The following is a 15,535-nucleotide window of genomic DNA, read 5'->3' on the forward strand; positions in this document are numbered from 1 at the left end:
TTGTTAGCAAACAGTAAAGTTGTATGTATGACTTACTGGTTTATGATTAGAATACTAGTACAGAATCTGAATTTGTAATAACAATAAACAAAACTCAAGGTCAGAGAGAGGGGGGGGGGGGGGGAGAGAAGATGGACAGAGGGTGAGAGGAAATGGATAAGAAAACGAAGAGGAGGAGATGCACGGAGACAATGAGCAGCAGGTGATGGATTCAGAGACGGTGAGAGAGAGGAGATGGAGAGAGAGGGTGGAGAAAAAGATGGACAGAGAGAGGGGGGAAGGAGGAAGGGATGGACAAAGGAAGTTGGACGGGAAACCAGACAGAGACAGAGGAGAGAAGGAGATTAGGACGTGTATCCAATTCCCATTCATATCAGAAACGTTTGCTTTCTCTTTTCTTTCATTTTCCGTTCAAGCAGACTAAGTCACGGCAAAGCGTGGCCGACTATAGCTAGATCTGAATAAAAATCTTAAGTAATGAGGTCCAAAGACGTAAGGAGTCTACGTTGTTCGGCAAACCGTCTTGTCAAAGAGGGTGGAAGAACGGGCGCAATCTCTGATCAACCCCTTGAACTGGGATGGGAAACTGCACCGAAAGGTCGAAGAATCGCGGATGATGACATTCATGGCGATGCAGAAGGCAATGGAAACCACTGCTTGAAAGACAAAGAACGTATAGGACATATAGTCTGTAATTAAAAAATTGTCATGATGAATTCTCCATTGGCAATAAAATCCTGTATTAATTCTCCATTCGGTTCTCAGGAACGGAATTTCCCAAAAATATATAAGCCGATGTCACAAGCAGATATGAAGAGATACAGTTGCTAGTTGCAATGGGAGAGGAGAAAGACTAACTGAGTTCTGCAAAAAATTTCAGCGAATAGAAAAAAAAGTGTGCTAAATCCTATTGTACTTAACTGCTAAGGTCATCAGTCCCTAAGCTTACACACTACTTAACCTACATTATCCTAAGGACAAACACACACACCCGTGCCCGAGGGAGGACTCGAACCTCCGCCGGGACCAGAGACCAGAGAATAGACCAGTCTCAGAGAATAGACTGTGCGTAAATCACGAGAGGAGGGGACAACTTGTAAAAGACGAAAATACTGGAAGATTCCAGCTCGATTCCTTCATGAACACAGGAGAGTCCAGAAACAAATATTGGATTGCAATGCGCACCCAGGTGCAAATATAGGGTGTTTCCGTAAAAGCGTGCAAAAATTTTACAGGACGCAGTGGATGCTCAACTGAAGAATTTGAGATAGGGAACCTTAAGCTAGCATAAGGAGATAATAGGACCAAAATCACATTAGCGAGTACTTTTTTATTTACATTTGTTTACTAATGACGCAATGAACGTACCATTTGTACTGTTTCTTACTAAATGTGCTGAAACTGCCAGTCATCAGTTTCAATGCAAGCATGACATCGGTGAGCAGTATTCTGACGCACGCTGACAAATGTCTCTGGTGTGTTTCGAATCACATCACAGGCAGCTAGAATTAACTAATTCCATCTCCGTATCCATTGGGGCCTTATACACAAGAGCTTTAGATATTGCCATAAAAAATAATCAGTTGGATTCAGGTCAGGTGACCTCGCGGGCGATGGAAAAGGACCTCCCCTTCCATTCCAGAGACCAGGGAATACTGTACCAGTACTGTTCCATCGTATTGTACTGTACATCTGTGAACAGCACTGAGTAATTGATGGGTCTGTCGTCGATACATAGCGCGTTCTGCTACGGGCAATGTAAATACAATACAACAGAGCCACCTCATGGACATGTAAAGTAAACAAAATCTGCACCATGACTTCATGTTAATAAGGCTAGTTCTCCTTGTACATGTAAATAAACAGCACAGTACGTGTAAACTTGTAGTTGTAAATAAGCCGTAAAACAGTATTGCTAAACAAATCGGTAGACGAGTTTACTTCATATCTCCTTAAGCTCGCTTCTCAGACCCCAGGTTCCCTAATTCAAATTGTTCGGTGGACCATTCTCTATGTCTTGTTACAATTTAGCACGCCGTCAAGGAAGCAACCCCTATAGCGATACGAAGAGTAGACTAATGTTTAGGACAGAGCGAGGTGGCGCAGTGATTAAAACACTGGACTCGCATTCGGGAGAACGACTGTTCATACCAGCGTCCAGCCATCCTGACTTATGTTTTTCGTTATTTCGTTAAATCGCTCCAGGTAAATGCGAATGAATAAATGTGTGTGAACTCCTGAGGGACCAAACTGCTGAGGTTATCGGTCCCTAGACTTACACACCACTTAAAAGTGAGGATGGTTCCTTTAAAAGGGCTTGGCCGGCTTCCCTTCCCATCTTTTCCTAATCCGATGGGACCGATGACCTCGCTGGTTGGTCGCCTCCCCATAAATCAACCGACCAATCAAATAATGTTAAGGAGAATTGTATGGAAAAATCTGTGTGAAAGGAAGTGGGATACTTAGTTACTGAGAAATGACGAACACGTTTGAAGTTCACTAAAGACGTGGATACTGCTATAATGAACACCATAGAAGGGGTTAAGTTTAAGAGGAATGGACATCTCTAAAAACGTCAATGACAGACGTCAGACAGAGAAACGTAGATACAAGAAGGTAACTGCAAAGAAACCTTGCATGAACGAAGTAATATTTCAATTGATCAATGAGAGAAGCAAGTGCAAGCATGTTCAGGAACAGGAGTCATTCAGTATATAGAACAGTCAAAATAACTTTCACCAAAGCACACTATTTCGATGAAGTGAAAAGTTTTTTACTACGTCATTTGTGGAAAATACTTGTTATAGTTACGTGTGTATCACACCACCTGACCATGATGCGGAGAATGAAAGTGCTTGCCACTAGAAAACATGACAAGCTACCTGTAGTAATTAACACACAAATGATCCGGAAAAATCATGCACACCAAGTGTAAAGATTAAATAAAAACGAAAACCCACTGTTGATGGTACAGTGGTACCGAAACATATTTGGGTACTGAGAAAAAACGGCGTATTGCATAGCTGGAGGACTCACATCCAACAATTTTAACTGCAAAAACGGCTAACACCATGAGCTGCAAATCAAAATGATCAAGAATTCTGCTATCTTGGAAGCAGAATAACATACGATGGACGAAGCAGGAGGACATAAAAAACAGGCTAGCACAAGCAATGAGGGCATTCCTGGCAAAGAGAAGTCTGACAGTATCAAAAAACATGCTTAATATAAGGAAAAAATTTCTGGGAAAGTACCTTTGAAGTGAATTATGGACAGTGGGAAAACCTGAACAGAAGAGAATCTAAGCATTTTAGATGTGGCGCTACAGAAGAATGTTGAAAACTAGGTGGACTGATAAGATAAGGAGTGAGAAGGTTCTCCGCAGATTCGGCGAGGAAAGCAATATGATTTATTTTAAGATATCAGTGAATAACTTCCATGGTATTAGAGAGAGGTGCAAGAGTAAAAATATAGAGACTGGATTACATGCAACAAATAACTGAGGACGTAGGTTGCGAGTACTACTCCGAGATGAAGAGGTTGACACTGGAGTAGAATTCATGGCGGGCAGCATCAGACCAGTCAGAAGACTGTAGCTCACAAAATAAGGGGATGGAGTGGAGTGGGGACCGTCTTCCAGCACGATTCGCAATTCAACAGCGGCAGGATCGCGGCCGTTTTGAACGCCCTTTGTAAAAACAGTTTCTCATGTTAAGCCGTGTCGGCTCTTACCAATAATGTGCATGATTGTGCTCTTTGACTATTACATAGGAACGACTTCACGCGTGGCGCCCTAGAGGGTATGCGCAAAGACTTTCGAGTCTTTTATAGGTGTACTGGTCTCGCGTTGAGGTGTCTCTGGACGGCGGACGAGAAGGGAAGATCGAGCTGGCAACGAGACCACCGACTCCACTCTGACCGGACGCCTTCACAGCAGCGCGTGGCCCAGCGCACGACGTCGGTGTTGGTGGCTACGCAAGCAGGCGGACAGCAGGCAAAATGGGCAGCTGTACATCAGGCGAAGGAGTCGCTGGGTCACAGGCGCGGAAGGTTGGTGCACCCGTTACCGCATTAGACAGCCCCTATTCAAGCACAAGGAACTGAACTTGGTGAGAAATGTTCAGAGCACAGCCTGTGCTGCTGAGCCTGCGGTAACAAACAGTCTACTCTGTTTAGTGTTACGCGCCGTAACTTCTCTCCTTTTTGGGCTGCAGTCAGTTTCTTACTTCGTGTTTGTTATTGGTTCCGACGGACTTGAAGAGTTTTTTTTAATCAAGATGTTGCATAGTATTGAGTCATCGGGATTAAAAGAGTGGAGCGACTGATTGAGCTAGGATCACACATTTTATATAATACATGTATTCAAACCTTCATTAAATCTAACGTTAACTCAAGTCGGTATGCCAAGTCCAACTTATATTGCCTCACAGCACAAAGATGTTTCAGTTTAACAACAAGCCAAAATTATTTAAAAGACTTAAGCCTTTATTTAAATGAATCACCTAAATAAACTGTCCAGCATACAACATCCCATCAAGACAGCTTTAGCAAAAATGTCTTTCAATTGTTTAAACAGGTTTGGCACTAAGAGTGAATTCAGAAGACACAACATTAGAAAAAGATTAAAGCTAGCACGCAACGCGACAGTCAAAAATACTTATCTGAAGAAATAATTAATGCTTTAGTTTTTAACAAAATGAAAGTTGGGGGTGGCGCGTTTGTTGCTGCTGGAAGTTGTTTCGCTTGTAGCGAAACTGAAGTAGATAGCTCGTGTGAGTTAGTATGGACAGAGGTCATTCTTGAATAAAGTAATAATTTCTCCTTTTACCGACCACCCAGCTCAGATGAGGTTCAAAGAAAACCTTAGTTTAATTTCGAACATGTACGCGACTCATACGCTTATATGTGAAGGTGACTAATTTACTCTCGATATGTTGGTGAAAATACATGTTTAAATCCAATGGTAAACGCATTGTCTCAAAATTATTTCGAGCAGTTATTTTAATTTACTCTCGATATGTTGGTGAAAATACATGTTTAAATCCAATGGTAAACGCATTGTCTCAAAATTATTTCGAGCAGTTATTTCATGAGACCATGCGAATAGTAAACGGTTCTGAAAACACACTTGACCTCCTAGCAAATAAAGTCATGAGTCAGCTGTAGCAAGATTATGAAACAAGTACCGTATATGTGATAACATTCATGAATGACACACGTAACTGGGTAAAAAAATGTAGTATTAGAATAGGTTTCATAACTAAGTGCTTATAGCACATTAATATCATGAAAAGCTTCTCCTCGAAAAGATACAAAATGGATTATTGACATGAAAGAAAAAAGGTATATTATGCTGAAAAGTAGCAAAATTCAAATTAACAGGTATTGAAGCGTGTACTTAATATGCATGTACTCTAGCTGTCTTTCCCAAAACATTCAGCCATTATACTATGCGACATAAGACATACTGTCAAAAGGAACTGCAACAAATACTTAAATAACTACATAGTATTTCTTAACTAACAGAAAATATATAACTTCATCATTATAATCAACTGCAAAGAAAAACTTCATTATTCATATTGCCATAACTTCATACAAGTATTCATCATCATTTATTATTATCTGCAAAAAATAGACACTTCATTATTCATATTACCATTTACTTCATTCAACTATTCATAGTATATAGTTTCTTACTTCTAGCATATTTCATGACTAAAATTAACATCTGTAGTTCTGTCTGACAGCTTGCTCAATCGCCTCGTATTCTGAAAGAAAAATAATTAGATAAGACTGCTATTATACGATGTGTATAGTATATTCCTGTTAATGCTTGTTAATTCTCATCAATTTACTCTTCATGACACGGTATTGCATTTCCTTTCGTTCTTTCCGGTGCTGAAATTTCCATTTCAGAGTAAATAACTGTAGTTTGTTTGATTTATTTCTTGTCCACGTTATTTCTTTCCGAAAATGATGAATAAGGATTAGTATCTTGCATTTAAATCACGTACCCATTAAATGAAAACTTGTTTCTAGTGATATGACTAAGCATACAGCATAACATGACAGAAAACGTATTATGTCAAAAGCATAGGCAGATTTCAAGTGCAAAAAATATACACACAGTATCATAATGTAGTAGCTAAAATGTAGAATAGTCAAGATATTGAGATATCATAAGGAAAAACGTCAAAGTCAACTGGTGTTTGTTACATCTTAAAGATTTCATAGTGCATACAGAGAAAAATTCTACTTACGATAGGAAAATCATCACATATACATAAAAAATGGAAAATGTGCACGGTCTGATATATAACGACAAGAAAAGCGACCTGCTAACCTTACCTTGCTGGGCACTTGCCAAGAAAAAATACGATCATCATCAGTAAGTAGTCATATAAATATGACTAGTAAGTGGTCATATAAATATCAGGAAATGGTGGTACAGTGTGATAAATCGTAAAGTATGTTCATTCAATACAGGGTTTAATACTGGAAACATGGTGATTGCCTTTGCTTTTTCTGGTTCTCAAAGTTTCGACATGTACTACATTGATGTGAGGAATGCTGCGAATTCTATATGGACCTGCGTATAGAAGCTCAAATTTACTGCATCTATTCTTTCCTCTGTTGGATAAATAGTGTGTGCGTACTAATATCTTCTGTCCAAAAAATGTCCAAAATGTGAAAGTCACGGCGTGTACAAACCTGTTTTTGCTGTCTTCTCCGGCGCTCTGCTGCACGTTTGATGTTGTTGAGCGCAATCTCAATTATTTCATGGTGGCGTATTGGACGAGATGTAGGAAAGGATACTAATTCTTTAATTTTGTTATGTGGTTCAACATTTTTCAGTATAACAGTCGGAGATAGCATAGTAGATTCATTTGGTATGGAGTTAATTACATCCTGGAATGAGAGTATGTGTGTATCCCAATCAATATGTCTTTTATGGGAGTATATTCTACACAGTTTACCAATTTCTTTCATTAGTCATTCAGAAGGATTCGAAGAAGCGTGGTACCTGGATATATAGATCGGAGAAATGTTTCTTGCTCGTAATATACGTGTCCATATAGCAGATCGAAATTGTGGTCCATTGTCGGAAATTACTTTCAATACATGCCCTACATCAAATAAAAAATCTTTTACAAATGCATTCGAAATAGTTTTAGCAGTAGTCTTGCGTAACGGAGTGAAGGTAACAAATTTCGAAGTGAGTTCAACAGCGACCAAGATGTAGCAAAAAACCTCTATTAGTTCTGGGAATCGGACCAAAAATGTGTACAGCGGCCATATGTCTCAATTTAAGGGGTACAATAGGATGTAACGGAGGAATATGTGAAGTCGTGTCTGATTTAGCTTTCTGGCAGATTTTACATGACGCTAAAACTCGTCGAATACGTTCTCCATGTTCGCAAAATAACAGTTCTGTCTCAGTATAAGAAAACATTTTCTGGCCCCAAAATGTGCGTAACTTAAACGAGTATACCAAATTAATTTGTTAATAAGCTCGTCAGGAAAACATAATAACTAGTTGTTGCTGTCAGGGTGAGAGCGGCGAAACAGAATATTATTGTGTACAGTATAATGGTTTCAAATGTAACATTATTCTTAGTATAATGGTTTCTAATGGTAACATTATTCTTATCTTGCCAATGGCGTTTAATTTCTTTCCACACGTTGTCTTTGCTCTGCTCTTGTGCTATGTCTCGTAATGACGATGAAATTGAATATACATGACGCTAGAATTTGCTTGGCAGAAGTTGGTTGCGATGTCTTGCTGATTGTTGCTGAGAGAACGGGATAGTGCGTCTTCTACAATATTTTGTGCACCGGGAATGTGAACAATTGTAAAATTAAATTCCTGTAAATAAAATTTCCGTCTGCTTAACCTCTCATGTGTAAATTTAGCGGAAAGTAAAAACTGTATAGCTCTATGATCTGTGTAAACGGTCGTATGTCTTCCACAAAGAAAATGCCTAAATCTCGTAAATGCCCATACAACACATAAGGTTTCAAGTTCTGTAACAGAATAATTGCGTTCAGCAGGTGACAGAATGCGACTTGAAAAGGCGATGTTTTTAATTACTGTAGTACCATCTTCATCAATTTCCTGAAAAATGTCTACGCCTAAAGCGGTGTTAGAACCGTCGGTGGCAATAGTAAGATCTGGGTGTGATAAAAAAGGTGCATTCAACAAGGCATGTTTCAAATTAACAAATTCAGAATGTGCTTGGCTATCCCAGGACCAAATAAGAGTTTTTACCCGTCAATTGGCATAATCTAGGGGTGTCTAAAGCAGAGTAATGAATAAATTTACGGAAAAAGTTAATTAAACGCAGAAAGCTGCGTAGTTGTTTCTTCGTCGTTGGAACAGTAACGTCACGTAAAGCTTGAAGTTTTTCCGGCTCAGGCGCTATGCCTTCTGCTGAAAGTATATGTCCAAGAAATTTTATGTAAGTTTTGCCAAAGTGTGATTTGCTAAGATTAACTGTCAGTCCTTGTGCACGAAAAGTTTGCAACAGTTGTTCCAGAATCAAATTGCGTTCAGACCAGTTAGCTTCTGCAATAAGGGTGTCGTCTACATATGTTGTGATTCGGTCCTTAAGTTCTGTCGGAAGTACAGTATTCAAACCGCGAATAAATGCTGCTGAAGAAATTGTTAAACCGAACGGTAATTTGCAAAATTGATAACAATTACGAAAGTAGAGAAATGCTGTGTACTTTCTGCAGTTCGGATGGAGCTGAAATTGCCAAAATCCCGATTTCAAATATAATGTGGAATAAATAGCAGTACCATCAAATTTCTGTAGAAGTTTTTCTAGTGTTTGTGGGCGATCTGTTTCATTAATAATAATGTCATTGATGTGACGCGAATCAAGTACGAGGCGAAGTGAGCCATCCTTTTTCATAACAATATGGACCGGGTTTATGTACGGACTAACTGCCGGTTCAATAATTCCTTGGTCAAGCGTAGCTTGCAAATCTTTCTTAACTTGTTCTCTGTGAATATAAGGAATGGGAAAATGTTTGGCTTTAAACGTGTCGTGCTGTTTAAGTTGAAATTCATACATAAAACCGGACATAGTACCAGGGACGTTGTCAAAAACTGGAGCTTACTGTAAAAGAATTTTGCGTATCTCTGTACGTTCGTCGTCTGTATTTCCACTGTTCTGTTAAACCTTATAAGAAATCATTTGTATAACGTCATATTCGGCTTCATCAGGTGTATTATAGTTGTGTACGTACGTATCTGTGAACGATGTGGAATGACAGTCCGTGTGACGCGATGCAGAAAAGACCTCTGTTCGATTAATTGCCTGTTCATCTGCCGATAAAGCGTGCTGAAATTCTAATGCCAGTTGTACATTCTCATCCTTTAACATTAAATAGGAATTTTGAAAGTCAATAATTGCGTCATGTTGTACCAGAAAATTCGTACCTAAAATAACGTGTTGTCAATAAGGGAACAATCCAAAAATTTGACAGAAACATATGACCTGCAAAAATGACTGACATAGGTGATCCAGAATCGATTACTGCTGAAAATTTGGATGATCCAATCTTTACTTCAATGAGAGGGTGGGAAATGGTTTTTTGAATAACTGATTTGTCCTGCAAAAGAGTGCCTCGGATGTCGTCAAAAGTAATAACATTTTCGTGAACAAGATTCTCTGTGTCAAAAGTGATGCTTACGTTGCTGAAAGATTCAGTCTGTACTGTATCTAGTCAAATTCTTTCTGACGTGCTGTTATTTGCGGGAGGATGCTGTGGCTTCTCGACTATTTGTACTGTTCTGTTATTTCTTCCTGACGTATTAGGTTCGGGATGATACCGACTGTCTGGTTCATTCATAATAATCTGTTGTAGTGGATGATTCTGCTGCTGATAAGACCGACTGTTACGCTGAAAACTGTGCTCATTACTTTTACGTCTATCATAATAATCATTGCTATACGGCGCGTTGCGATAGGAATTGAAATGATGGGTTTTCTGTACGTACTGATTTCCTTGTTGCTGTGCGTCATTATTTGGTGGAGCCGACGCTATACGTGTAGGCGGCGAAACATTAAAGCTTGGTTGACCTTGCAAACCACATTGTTGGTTACGTATGTTAACCGGCTGGTTTTGTTACTGTTGTGGGGAAAAGCCTCTATTGTTACCAAAATGTGTTTCTTGTTGCTGATAATTTTGACGATACTGATAATTAAAAGTTAGTCTGTTATTAAAGTTCTGGTGGTTATCGTTCCCGGAGCGTCTATTAGCTTTGCTATTGAAATAGCGTGGATGATTGTAATTACACTATGTTGGTTGGCCTTGGTTATGATGTGAAAAATTTTTGTTTATGAAAGAATAATCTGACTGCTGAACTTCCAAAAGCTGTAACAGATCTCCAAATGCCCAAATACACTCCTGGAAATTGAAATAAGAACACCGTGAATTCATTGTCCCAGGAAGGGGAAACTTTATTGACACATTCCTGGGGTCAGTTACATCACATGATCACACTGACAGAACCACAGGCACATAGACACAGGCAACAGAGCATGCACAATGTCGGCACTTGTACAGTGCATATCCACCTTTCGCAGCAATGCAAGCTGCTATTCTTCCATGGAGACGATCGTAGAGATGCTGGATGTAGTCCTGTGGAACGGCTTGCCATGCCATTTCCACCTGGCGCCTCAGTTGGACCAGCGTTCGTGCTGGACGTGCAGACCGCGTGAGACGACGCTTCATCCAGTCCCAAACATGATCAATGGGGGACAGATCCGGAGATCTTGCTGGCCAGGGTAGTTGATTTACACCTTCTAGAGCACATTGGGTGGCACGGGATACATGCGGACGTGCATTGTCCTGTTGGAACAGAAAGTTCTATTGCCGGTCTAGGAATGGTAGAACGATGGGTTCGATGACGGTTTGGATGTACCGTGCACTATTCAGTGTCCCCTCGACGATCACCAGAGGTGTTCGGTCAGTGAAGAAGATCGCTCCCCACACCATGATGCCGGGTGTTGGCCCTGTGTGCCTCGGTCGTATGCAGTCCTGATTGTGGCGCTCACCTGCACGGCGCCAAAAACGCATACGACCATCATTGGCACCAAGGCAGAAGCGACTCTCATCGCTGAAGACGACACGTCTCCATTCGTCCCTCTATTCACGCCTGTCGCGACACCACTGGAGGCGGGCTGCACGATGTTGGGGCGTGAGCGGAAGACGGCCTAACGGTGTGCGGGACCGTAGCCCAGCTTCATGGAGACAGTTGCGAATGGTCCTCGCCGATACCCCAGGAGCAACAGAGTCCCTAATTTGCTGGGAAGTGGCGGTGCGGCCCCCTACGGCACTGCGTAGGATCCTACGGTCTTGGCGTGCATCCGTGCGTCGCTGCAGTCCGGTCCCAGGTTGACGGGCACGTGCATCTTCCGCCGACCACTGGCGACAACATCGATGTACTGTGGAGACCTCACGCCCTACGTGTTGAGCAATTCGGCGGTACGTCCACCCGGCCTCCCGCATGCCCACTATACGCCCTCGCTCAAAGTCCGTCAACTGCACATACGGTTCACGTCCACGCTGTCGCGGCATGCTACCAGTGTTAAAGACTGCGATGGAGCTCCGTATGCCACGGCAAACTGTTTGACACTGACGGCGGCGGTGCACAAATGCTGCGCAGCTAGCGCCATTCGACGGCCAACACCGCGGTTCCTGGTGTGTCCGCTGTGCCGTGCGTGTGATCATTGCTTGTACAGCCCTCTCGCAGTGTCCGGAGCAAGTATGGTGGATCTGACACACCGGTGTCAATGTGTTCTTTTTTCCATTTCCAGGAGTGTATTTTCTTTGTGCTGTCCTGTTAAAAGTGATACCCTTAACGATCGTGGCAATTTAGAAATACGTAAATGGATAAGTGCTGATTCACTGTATGGCTCACTTAAGTATTGGTTTTGTTGTACCATGTGTTCAAAAAATTGCGTGACGGTGGGAAAATTTGAGTTCTCATAATTTGGTAAGCCAATTAATTGATCCTTGATTCCGCGCTGAGTTGTCGTCGACCAATACGCTGACAGAAAAGCATTCTGAAATTCTTCTATCGAATAACATTGTCTCACGTTCGGTCTCATACGAGTTGCCGGTTCGCCTTCCAAAAAACTGCAAATAAATTCAAGTTTGTGTGTTACGGGCCAAGTTGGTGGAAAAGCAAAGCTAAATTGTTGTATCCAATCCAAGGGGTGAATTTGCGTTCTGTCATTCTTAAATACCTTAAATTTTCTGACGGATAGAAAGTGCTTGTAATCAAAATTATCGTCTCTGTATGTCTGAGGAGGTTCAGGATTCTGACTGTTCGGAATCTAAGTCACGTACACTCTGTAAATTACCTAAATTACATTGGCTGTGTGAATGTGACAAATGTTCACAATGTGGCGTATGCTGTGACGTGTTAGAGGCTGAAACATTTTTCATTTCTGTCACTTCTTGCTGTAAAGACGACACTTTTCTACGCAATGTTTTATTGGACGAACTTATCTCACTGATTGTCTGCTCTAAATTTTGGAATTCTGGTGTTCGATTGAAAGAAATTATTGGCGTATCGTCTGATTTGGTGTCATTGTTATTTTCGATAACATCAATACGACTGGCCAATTCAACAAATTTTTCAGTCAATGCTCTAACCTGATCACAATTTTTAGTGTCACAAGCATTAATTTGGTTTTGGATTTTACGTGTGGTTTTGCTTAATTTCTTAACGTCTTCTTTTTTCTTCATGCAATTCGGTGTTCAACCGTTTCATTTCGTCTGATACTGTAGCAATATTGTTGTCTCCGTATGTTTTTTGCCTTAGTAAACATTTTACGCTTATCTTCCTATCTCTGTGCAGTAATTGTTTTCATGACTTGTTTCTTTACTTTATTCTGTTCCTGTATAAATTTACGGTAACGCGTTTCACTGTTTTGTAGGTGGTGATTAAAACGTTCGTCAATTAGGCTGTTTTGTCGTTCAAATTTCTTGTCGACTTTCGCGTCCAGCGTGTGTGAAAGTACTGCTAACATTAATTTAAACTCGTCGCGTAACTGTGTTGCGTTTTCAGAACATTGTTTAGCGACTGCACTAATTTCATCTCTAAGTAATTTCGTTGTGGCTGCATGTGTATTGCGTATCTCGTCACTATTATTCCTGGCACAGGCCTTAATTTCCTCACGTAAATGTTTTTTAGTTTCACTACATTGTTCCGCAACGGCTGTTATCTGTTCAGTAAGCTGTTCAATAGAGGTGTCAAGTTTTTCATTAATTTGTTTGAACGACCTGTCGTGTTTTTCATTAAGCTGTTTGAAATTGTTGTCTTGTTCTTCATTCGACTGTTTGAGATTTTCATTAAGTTGTTGTTTGAGATTTTCGTTAATTTGTTGTTTGAGATTTTCATTAAATTGTAGCAATAATGCCATAACTCGATCCATGCCAAAATTAGCTGCTGTATGTGCTGTGTGATGGTGTATCTGCATGTGTCACGTTTTGTGTACCGATAACCACTTGGTCACTGTCTGATTCACAAAAAGTTTTGCCAATCGGATGTTCACTGTTGGTCACTACATCGGAATCAAATAAAGTTGACGTGTTTTGTGTATATTGTTCACCTTCGTTAGAAATATTTATCTGTCCACCATGTAAATTTTGCAAATTAGGTGTGTTAATCTGGGCATCGTTCATTGTAACGGAAAGTGCCGCGTCATCAATTCTTGTTAAATTTACAGTGGACACAATTGAATTAGTTTGCTCATCATTTAGATTAGAATCATTACTAGTGATCGGCACGCACTGATTATCTGTAATTGGAGGACTGACGCTATTACACTGAGTGTCGCTAGTATTATCGGTCAAATTATTCGAATCGGCTTTTTCACTCATTGCACATCGCGATGAACTGTTAGCAGTTTTTCGCGGCATTTTCACAGATCAAAGCTAAGCACAAAATCAAACAAAGACAAAGCAAAATGGAGCAAATACAATTACAAAAAAAGAGCAATAAATTGCCGGTGATCTGTGAATGAAAGAATGACAAGTTAGTAAATGCGTTGCGCCTGATGCAAACTACCTTTAACAATAATGTAAATAAGAGCTGATATATAACTGACTACTACTCAGAAATTCACAAAGAAATACGATCCAGGCCGGTTGTCGACATGTGTAACCTCCCCACAAAATAAAATAATATTAGTAATATTGACATTTAGTGTAACTACCAACAGTACATTGCGTAACCTATCAATAATAAAAAAGTGACTAATCTCTCAATAAAACTGTGCTTCACTTATAACCTTTCAATAATTGACTGTGTGAATTTAAACTGGTAAAGTTTGGACGTCAGCAGTGCTGCGTCATGGCCCTGAAAGATCATTCTGAATAAATTGAAAAATCTTACCTCAATGAAGTCGCCGGATAACGCATATATATCTGCTCCTATATGAAATTTTTCTGGCGCAGCTCAGTGCAGTGCTGGCCGATAGTTGCTCATGTATAAAAGAAAGAACTGATTTTTCTTTTCAATAATCGGGATGACCAAGGATTCGAGAAATTATTAAATTCTTTAAATTGAAATGAATGATTGTCAAAAGTTACTTTTTATGAGAAAGATTATTATTAAGAGATTTTTTAAAACATTTACGTGGGACTTGATATAACAATACCACATATGCGCAAGGCTGCTTTTACCTTATACTACAACGCTCAGGCTCCGCCATCGCTCCACCACGACCGGCCCAGCCAACACGATACACCAGACTGCTAGCTACAACTACAACTGCTACACAGTTCCTACTGCATACAACACTGCTCTTTGGTCTCAGATTCTTTTACAGTTTACATATCGCAGGCAGCGCGTGAGCAGTCCATCGAAATTACATCTGCTCGAGTGCGCTAACAACAAATTCCTTAATCATGGACCTCTTACAAGGCTGCTGCCCCTCTTCAGGAACCCACGTTTGTCTGGCCTCTCGACAGATACCCCTTCGTTGTGGTTGCACCTACGGTACTGCTATCTGTATCGCTGAGGCACGCAAGCCTCCCCACCAACGGCAAGGTCCATGGTTCTTGTGGTGGGCGGGGGGGGGGGGGGGTGGAGGGGGTGATAGTCTATACCCCTTCTAAATTAAGAAAGTAAATGTGGTTCGAATTCTAAGAAATAGTCTCGATAGCAATCGGGAGAGTTATGACAAATAAAGTAACAAACGGTGGAGCTCATACCCCTTGGTAAACAAAACAGGTCAGAATACTGTTGCAAAGAAACGAAAAAAGCATGCCAAATTTAAATTGCGGACTTCAGCACGAGAGGCTTATTATAGTTTCCACAACGAAACTTTGTCTCGGATCCTGGCACAAAATCGAAAGAGATTCTGGTCGTTTGTAAAGTATGGCAGCGGCATGGCACAATCGATACCTTCTCTGAGCGATAGAATGGAAATGCTATCGAAGACAGTGTTGCCAAAGCAGAGCTTCTGAACATAGCCTTCTGAAATTCTTTTGCCAAAGAAGACGAAAT

The sequence above is a fragment of the Schistocerca gregaria genome, chromosome 5 (assembly GCF_023897955.1).
Source record: "Schistocerca gregaria isolate iqSchGreg1 chromosome 5, iqSchGreg1.2, whole genome shotgun sequence".
In the NCBI taxonomy this organism is placed as follows: Eukaryota; Metazoa; Arthropoda; class Insecta; order Orthoptera; family Acrididae; genus Schistocerca; species Schistocerca gregaria.